This window comes from Octopus sinensis, linkage group LG9 (assembly GCF_006345805.1).
Source record: "Octopus sinensis linkage group LG9, ASM634580v1, whole genome shotgun sequence".
In the NCBI taxonomy this organism is placed as follows: domain Eukaryota; kingdom Metazoa; phylum Mollusca; class Cephalopoda; order Octopoda; family Octopodidae; genus Octopus; species Octopus sinensis.
This window is the reverse complement of record NC_043005.1, coordinates 71,063,009-71,072,977: the sequence shown is the minus strand read 5'-3', so window position 1 is coordinate 71,072,977 and position 9,969 is coordinate 71,063,009.

Genomic DNA, 9,969 nt, shown 5'->3' with positions numbered 1-9,969 from the left:
CAGCATGGTAACGGTGCCACGATTCGATCTTTGACGAACCAACAAGGTGAGTTGATAAACGAACCCGAGGAGATGTGTGAGGCCTTTCAGGAGCACTTCGCTCAGCTTTTCGGTGAGTGCGGCGGACTGGATAGGAGGAGGGCCTTTACGGACCTACTCGACGGGCTGCCGCGCTTATCGGGGCGAGATGCGGAGGGCTGTGAAGGGCCAATCACGCCTGAGGAGGTGGTTGAGGCAATGGCAGACTGCGGCGCGGGCAAGGCGCCGGGTTTGGATGGTCTACCCTATGAGTTATATAAGAGTATGCCAGACTTGTTCGGGCACCTACTGGCGGAGGTCTATGCGAACTGGCAGCAGAACGGGCTTATACCCAGATCTGTGCGCCGGGGAGTGGTGACCCTCGTCAGAAAGGACCCGAGCAAGGGGGAGTGTATTGATAATTTCAGGCCCATCACTCTGCTAAACACAGAGTTGAAGATTTTGGCCAAAGTGTTATCGAAAAGATTGGCGCGTGTCGCGGATGGTCTGATCGGGGAGGCACAGACATGTGCCGTTCCGGGCAGATCCATTCAGGATAATCTCCATCTAATGCGGTACACTATAGAGGGGTTTAATAGTGATTCTGGCAAGGGTGGGGCACTGGTCCATTTAGACCAATCGAAAGCTTTTGATAGGGTCGACCATCGTTACCTGGTATCTGCCCTGGCACAGTTCGGGCTGAGCCTTGGCTTCCTCAGGTGGATTATCCAAATTTATGATAACATCGACTCGGTAGTTCGGGTGAACGGCTTCTTGTCGAAGCCGTTCAAAATCAAACGCTCGGTTCGTCAAGGGTGTCCGCTCTCCTCGCTTTTGTACGTGATGGCTCTTGAGCCATTACTGCGAAAACTGAGCGGCATCCCGAGACAGCCAGGTAATGGAAAATCAGTGTCAGCGTACGCGGATGACATCACCATCATCGTAACCGAAATGGACCACCTATGTAAAGTAGGCAAGGCCATAGAGGCTTACGAGACGGTGACAGGAGCAAAAGTTAATCGCGAAAAGTTAGTCGGCTTGCAACTCGGCACCTGGAGAGGCAAGTCGATGCCTCCTGACAGCGTCGTGGGACGTTGGACGGAGGGTCCGATTAAACTGCTAGGGGTCTGGTTCGGTCCAGACCTCCAAATAGAGAAGAATTGGGGCGAGGTAACGAGCAAGGTGGCTGCAGTAGCCATGACCTGGTCTTGGCGGTGGCTATCCTTGAAAGGGAGGGCGGAGGTGGCCAATGTGTTTATCGCATCGGTGATCACCTACCGCCTTTCCGTCGTTCCTTGCCCCGATTCTTGGTTGACCAAGTTGGAAAGACAGCTCTTCTACTTCTTGTGGAAGGGTAGGAAACCACTTGTGAAACGCTCTACTTGCTGTCAACAACCGTTAAAGGGTGGGCTAGGGATGCCTTGGCTGATGATGCGCAGACATGCGCTGAGGTTAAGACATCTGTGGCTCTACCTGGATGGTGAACGGGTGTGGTCTCCGTTAGCAAAACTGATGTTTTCCAAGTTCACTAGTTTCGGTGGACGGGAAACCTGGCTGAATCGTAGATCGAAACTCGGTACTTGGTACACGGAGTGTCGTAGGGCTCTCCTGCTATTCCGTCGCTCGGGCAACGCCTGCGGTGGGGGTTCCACCACATTCTTCTATAGAGGGTTGGTAGAGGCGGAATGTGAAGATACCTTGGGGGAAACCCTAGGTCTCGACGATAATCAGCTGGCCAGTCTGTTCCGACGTACGTTCAAGCCGAGGACACTGGACAACTTCCAGAAGTCTCTGGCATGGCAATGCTACAGAGGAGCTCTACCTGTTCGGGATAAACTCGCAAGGCACGGTGGCCAAGACAGTCCGATATGTCCAAGATGCGGGCGGGATAGGGAAACCGTCCCGCACGCTATTGTTCATTGTCCGGACGTGTCTGAGGTGTGGGTTTATGCCGAACAGCTGTTGTCAGGTACACGAAGAGTACAGCTGTCGACTGAGTCGATTACAAAAATTGACCCACCGGATTTCCTCGTGAATGAAGGTAAGTTTCGTTTTCTCGTTGTAGTAGCAATTGCGAAAGAGGTGATATGGAAGACGAGAGTGAAAGGTTTACAGTCAGGCAAGTTCATCTCTGGCCCTGGTTTGATGAATTATTTCATCTTTCACCTGAAAAGGAAGATAGGGCTGGAGAGAATATGCCTGACTAGGAAAGTGTATGAAGAACGATGGAAAGATGTAGCAAGAAAGTTGCGAGTGAAAGATACAACAAATGTAATACCAAGCGCAACCAAAAGTATCAGTGGGGAGGCGGGGCTCGTGGGGTCCGAGCTAAACCCGCACCCACTCCACCTGTAATGTCTTCCGGTCTATTCCATCATTCGATTTTGTGTATATTCTTGTAATTTCATGTTATTTTTAAATCCGATTTTTTGTAAAAACCATCCGCATGTCTGACCCCACATCAGATTGTATTGTCCCCTCTATGTTCGCCCGTCTTAGGCTTCCAGTCTTTGAGTAAGTTATTTGGAGTTGTTCTGGTGTGTTTATTTCGAGTGAGGAGGTTGTGAGTTCGAGTTCGTTGGAGGACGTGGAATAATTTTTTTCTTGAAAATGCAAGAGCAGACTTACGCGCGAGCGGCAGGCAGAGGCCTGGTTGCCGGTGAGCTGGAGATGGAGGAGGTGGTGGTCGAGCAGAAGACTTTACAAAAGTATTTCGACAGTTTAAAGAGGGAGGGTGACTGCGTGAGAGTCACACCGTCCGAGGAGGAGGAAAGCAGTGCGGAGAGGCGTACGATAACGTACAGGACGTGGTGTGTGGAGTCGAAAAAAATTGAAGTAGCGGAAATGGAAGAAGTAGAAAAGTGTCTGAAGGAAATTGAGGGTGAACCCACATTTTTTAAAAGAGGGAGGAAATATGCCACGGTGGTGGTATATTTTGAAACAGAAAATGAGGCAAAAAAGAATGCAACACGAATTTTGAAATCGGATAAGTGGACTTTGCTACCAAGTTACTGCGGAAGGAGGGCAGTGAGGATGAGAATCAATAGAATCTCACCCGAATTTAATATGGAGAGGTTGCTGGCGGCAGTGCTGTTCAACTGCAAGGATAACGTGGAGGTATTGAAGGTGGAGAAGTCAGCAGAGGTTAAGTGGTGGGGATATACGGTGCAGGTTCTGGCACACATAACCGTGCGAGACCTGTACAACATCCCGGAGGAGTTGGTCTACCCTGACGAGACACGGCTCCGAGTTGTGGTAGAGGGAAGACCCCCAATCTGCTATAATTGTAAATCGAGGGGCCACATGAAGGATGTGTGCCCGCGGGAAAAAACAAAAGCACCGGAGGTTGTGACAGAGGAGTGTAAAGATGCGTGTGTGGAGGAAGCGAAAGCGGAGGAAGCACGAATGGAGGAGCAGTTAAATGAGGATACGGGAGAAGAACGAGCAAGTGCAGAAGAGGAAAAAACAGAAGATAGGAAGAGATCAAGGGTGGAATCGCCACCGAAAGATCTAAAAAAGAAAAAAAATCAAAAGCAAGATAGCAGAAGAGAGAGAAGAGAGAACATGCAAAGAACAGGAAGTAAAAGAGAAGGCGAGAGAGCGGCCAAGGACAGAGTTTGAACAAGAATGGGAGACAAGAGTGAACGAACAGCTGGAATCGTGTAAATATGGAAGAAGGCCTACAGGAAAAAACCTGAAAGCGGTTGTGATGTATATCAAGAATACAGAAGTGGAAAAGAGACTGGCAGGTAGGAAAGGGTTGATCAGGGTGAAGGTGAACCCAAAACTGTATAGTGACGATGTAAAAGGCGTCATTATAGAAAAAGAAACATACACAAAATTAAAAAAGATATTTAATGCTATTCATATAACGCATTATGTACGGTATGACAAATTACCAGATGTAATAGACCAAATGGACCTATTAGATTATATGACGGACGAACGTCCAATATAAAAGAATTAGAATTGTTAATTGTAAAATTGTATGATGTAAAGTTGTATTTTGAACAGGAATATATGTAATGTTAACATGTAAATTGTAAAATTATTGTACTTTGAACTGGAATATATGTAACTGTAAAATTGTATTTTGAACTGGAATATATGAAATGTACAATTGTATTTTAAACGGAACTGCGAGTTGGGGGTTCGTAAGCCGTTCCATCTCATTACATATAATTCATCTTTTACTTCATATTTTATTTTTACTTTATGTACCCCATGTCCCGTCTTGTAATGTCCCCCTCTTCGTGGCCCCTTTGTGGGTAATAAAAAAATCCCCTCTATGTTCGCCCCTTGTGGGTAGTAATAAAATCAACTGAATCCATGTAGTGCCGTTTACTTATTGATCGAAAATATTTTTGTCGGTGTGTTTTGTTACCACCTGTTGGTTGTTGAAAAGGAAAAAAAAGAAAAAATTTTTTTTTCAAATTGTTAGTCGAAGTATATTTGACTGATATTTATTGAAGCCGCTAAGGAGGGGTAGGCCAATAATGGCCAGCCCGAAGGCGGACAGAACTGAGGACCGAACCCAGGTCCTGAACAAGAGTCCAGCTGACGAGATGTCCAGCCCAGAAGGAATACCAGTTAGCAGGATGTCTAGCCCCGAAAAAGTGGGTATACCCGTTTTTTCCTCGGATGCCGACGAAGAAGAAAGTAGGGGAACCAAAAAAGCATTAAAAGTACGCAGGAATATAGATGTGCCAAGCGTGGCAAAGAAGATGTTGAACTTCGCCGAAGCGGCAAGTCCCAAAGGAAGGAAGATAGATTTGTCCAAACTGGAAGAGGTTAAGAAAACCATATCTAGAAGCGGGTACGAAATAAAATTACACCAGACCCAAGAATCTCGGGAAGAGATAGAAAGGAAGACAATCGTGTATAAAACGTACCGAAACAAAGAGAGAAAGATAGACTTTTCTTCGGAAAAGGAAGTAGAGCTGTGTATGAAACCCACCTGGGAAAAGATTAAATTCTTAACCAGGGGAAAAGATATGGAACTGTAGAAACCAGATTTGGAACAGAGGAGGAGGCAAGGGAGCAGTCTATGATTCCCCTAAGAACAGAGGCGATAACCCTTCTCCCTATCTATAGAGGGAGACGCGTCTCCAGAATAACGATAACAAACATTCCGCCAGAAGTCGAACCCGAGCAAATAGTGACAGGAGTCACCGCAGGACTAGAGGAGAAATTGGAAATACGAGACGCCACTGTCGAAGATGCCAAAAAGTGGCAGGGGCAGAAGGTGAGGATAACAATACAAGCTGAGCCGGACGTCTTAGAAGAAATAGGTGAAGTAATTGAAATTGGAGACAGCCGGATGGCCGTAATGGTGGAGGGCCGGAAGCCCAGGTGTTTCACCTGTGGCAAAAAAGAACACATCAAAAAAGACTGTAGGCCGGCAGAGAAGGAGAAAAAAGATGAGCCCATAAAACCAAGCTCTCAAGTAGCGGTAACGAGACAACACCTGCACCAGAAGAAGGGGAGGGTTCGTCACAAGTTGCAGCTACAAAACGTAAACATAACAACCCCTCCCCGGAGAAAAACAAAAGTAGAGAGAAAAGGGAGGTGAAAAAAGCCAAGAAACCCGATAAAGAGAATAAAATCTACGCGGCAATGAACACTTCAAACAGAGAAGTGATGCGCAGAGTAGAGACCCAACACATTGAAGAGACAGAAACCGAAGAAAAACAAGGAGAATGGAAGTGCTACGTGATGGGACAGAGAGTGTTCAACACGCTGGCGAACGACTTCCGAAAAGATGTGTGCCCATCCAGAATGAGCAAAGAAGATGCCCTGAAAGATGTGGAAAGGAGGAGCATCAGCACGCCGATTCCACGGACCCAAGAGGCAGAAGAGACGGGTTCCCCCCGTCTGCCGGACCCAGACGAAACAAGGTAAGCGAACTATGGCTGTTCACGTTGGCTGTATAAATGTGCGCGGCCTGACATCGAACTGGAAACAAGGCCGTTTACTAAATGATGTCAGGTCGCAGAATTTAGATGTAATTGTAGCTACTGAGACACGAATCGAAGGGCCAAGAGATCTACTCCCGCTCCTGGATGGCTACAAGAAATTTATTTCTCCTGGCCGGCGGAGTGGGGTGTTGGTCCTGCTTAAAAAAGATAGTCTCAGAGAAAAAGTTGATTTTTTCTGATTCAGAAGGTAGGCTGGTCGTCTTAGATCTGACGTTCAGTTGTGGTAAAGAAATCAGGCTGGTAGCAGTATACGCACCTAATTCGAGTCAGACTGATTTTTATCGAGACCTGGAGAAGTTTCTTGGCACGTCAAAATCCATAGTCATGCTAGGGGACTTTAACGCCATAGTCGATGCGCGCGTCGATGGCGTTGTCTCAAAAGATAGAAAACCAAACCCTGGCTTCCGGGATCTACTGAGTCGCTTTCAGCTGGTAGATCCCTACAGACTTGAAGTCCCGAACGCTCCACAGTGGACGTGGTTAAATAGCGACGGGTCTGTCAGGTCCTACATAGACAGAATTTTTATTAGAAAAATAGATAAAGGACTAGTTAAGTGTCCACAGTTTCACCTGGTCAGTTATAGCGACCACAAGATGGTCACTGGCGAACTGAACCTAGATAAGTTATGTAGTAAGGGATTCGGCTATTGGAAACTCAATAAGTTCCTTCTGGCTATTGAGGAGTACAGAAACCGGATCGAGTTATTAGTGCAGAGGGCGTTAACCGGTTCCATTATTAATAACAAATGGTGGTACGCCCTCAAAAGAGCCATCAAGTACGAGTCCGTTAGATACAGCATAGGTCTAGTAACTAGTGGGCGTAGGAAAGAGATGGGGCTAGTTAAGGCCTTAGAGGAAGCCATGAGATCTGGCGATGGAGCCCAAGTTAGGCTGAAGAGACTGGAGTTAAACCAGCACCTCGAAGCCAAACATATGGGTTGTATCGTCAGAGCTAGAATCCGCGCAATGGGGTGCGAGGGTATTAGGGCTGCCGGATGGGCACGAGTTGTGGAGGCTCGACGTGGAAACGATTCCACAATTAAGTCTGTGACGAACGGGCAAGGCGATGTGATTACCGAACCAGAGGAGATGTGTCGGACGTTTCAGGAGCACTTCGCTCGGCTTTTCGGGGGCGACGGCGGGCCGGAGGAGAGGGTGGACCTTACGGACATCCTCGCCGGGTTGCCGCGCCTCTCGGGGCAGGACGCGGAGAGCTGTGAAGCGTCGATCTCGCCTGAAGAGTTAGCTGAGGCCTTGGTCGACTGCGGTGAAGGTAAGGCGCCGGGAATTGATGGCTTACCTTACGAGCTATATAAAAGAATGCCAGACTTGTTCGGGAACGTGCTGGCCGGCGTTTTCGCGAACTGGCGGCAGAATGGGTTCATTCCCAGATCTGTACGTCGGGGAGTGGTGACGCTGATCAGAAAGGACCCGAGCAAGGGGGATAACATAGACAACTTTCGGCCCATCACACTGCTAAACACAGAGGTGAAGATTTTGGCCAAGGTGCTAGCGAAAAGGTTGACGCGTGTCGCGGGTGGTCTGATCGGGGAGGCACAAACTTGTGCGGTCCCCGGAAGAACCATCCAGGACAATCTTCACCTAGTACGCTACACCATAGAGGGGTTTGGGAATGACTCTGGCAAAGGTGGGGCACTGGTCCATTTAGACCAGAGTAAAGCGTTTGATAGGGTGAACCATCGGTACCTGGTGTCCGTGCTGGCGCAGTTCTGTCTGGGCATTGGCTTCCTCATGTGGATCATACAATTGTACAATAACATCGACTCGATCGTTCGGGTGAATGGCTTCTTTTCGAAGCCGTTCCGCATCAGACGGTCTGTTCGTCAAGAGTGTCCGCTCTCCCCGATTTTGTATGTGATGGCTCTCGAGTCATTGCTGCGAAAGCTGAGCGCCATCCCGATGAATCCAGGAGGTGGAGGATCTGTAACATCGTATGCGGACGACATCACCATCATCGTGACCGAGGTAGAACTCCTACGTAATGTGGGAGATGCCATCAAGGCTTACGAGACGACGACAGGAACAAAGATTAACCGGGAAAAATCGGTCGGCTTGCAACTCGGCACCTGGAGGGGCAAGTCGATGCCTTCGAATAGCATCGTGGGATGCTGGACGGAGGGCCCGGTTAAGCTGCTAGGGATCTGGTTTGGTCCAGATCTCCAGATAGAAAAGAACTGGTCTGAGGTGACGAGCAAGGTGGCTCACGCGGTCGGGACTTGGTCCGGACGGTGGCTATCCTTGAAAGGGAGGGCGGAGGTGGCCAATGTGTTTTTAGCATCGGTCATCACCTACCGCCTGACCGTCGTCCCTTGTCCGGATTCGTGGTTAAGCAAGTTGGAGAGGCAGATCTTCCACTTTTTGTTGAAGGGAACCACTCCTCTTGTAAGACGTTCTATTTGCTGTCAGAAACCGTTAAAGGGTGGCTTAGGGATGCCTTGGCTGTTGATGCGCAGACATGCGCTGAGGTTAAGGCATCTTTGGCTCTACCTGGATGGTCCCCGCTTGCGAGGCAGATGTTCCCCAGCTTTGCCAGTTTCGGTGGCAGAGAAACCTGGTATCGTCGTAGACTTAGATGGAGCATGTGGTATTCGGAGTGCCATAAGGCACTCTGTCACTTCCGCAAGTCGGGCAATGCCGGCGGCTTTGGTACCACCGCAGCTTTCTATAGCAGGTTGGTAGAGGCCGAAAATGACGATGCCTTAGGAAGGACCTTGGGCCTCGATCGAAATCAGTTGGACAGCCTGTTCCGAAGGACGTTCGGGCCGAAGACATTGGATAACTTCCAGAAGTCTTTGACCTGGCAATGTTTCAGAGGAGCTTTACCCGTTCGGGATAAACTCACAAGGCATGGTTGGAGTGGACCATCGAACTGTCCAAGATGCGAGCGGGATCTGGAAACAGTCTCGCACGCTATTGTTCAGTGTCCGGAAGTCTCGGACGTGTGGGTATATGCCGAACACCTGTTGTCAGACGGAAGAAGAGTACAGCTATCGGCTGAGACAATTATAAAAATTGACTCGCCTAGCTTTTTGACAAGTGAAGGTAAGCATTGCTTTCTCAGTACAGTAGCAGTAGCGAAAGAGTGTATATGGAAGACTAGAATGAAAGCGGTAAAGACAGGCACCATGATCTCTGGCTCCGCCTTGGTGACCTTTTTCAGGTTCCACCTAAAAAGAAAGGTGGAGTGTCTGTCTGCATGTGAGTTTGACAAAAGATGGAAACGTGTGGCACGATTGCTGCGAGTGAAAGGGGCCACATGAACACGCTGTAAGTTGGCTGCCGAGTTTCGGTGGGAAAAACAGGACTCGTGGGGTCGGCAATTCTGGTGTTCCCCCTTCATGTGTCGTTTTTATGTTGTGCTGTAAAAATTTGTGTATCATTCGAATTTCCTCGATTTTGTCTTCGATTTCATGTAATATTTTTAAAGATCATTTATATGTAAATTTCATCCGTGCTTCATGACCCCAAATCATGATGTGTTGTCCCCCTCTTCGTTAGCCCCTTGTGGGTAATAAAGAAATAAAACCTGGATACATCGTGTTTTTTTGTGAACCGCCGCTTGTTTACGTTCTTTGTACTTTTGAATGGTACGTGAGTCAAAGTACTGTTTTAAATTTTGTTAATATCGTTTTGTTTAAGAATTGTTTGTCGATATACTGAAAACTAATTAGTTTTGAACCAGAAAATTTTGTTATTCCCCTCCTATAAGGAGGGGAAATACTGCGTGTTGTAACACAATTTAAAAAAAAAAAAAAAAACACAATTCTGGAAAATGAACAAAAACATTTTTTCAGCTGAAAAAATGTTCGATGGAAAAATGTCCAACGGAGGTTTACCCTCAAAAGAAAATGTAGTAGATTCGTCTACCAAATTGAAAATTGTCGAAGGCTCGCCTGATGAAAAAACTAAAGATGCCGAAGTTTTGCCTGCGGGAAAAGCTGAAGCTGACGAA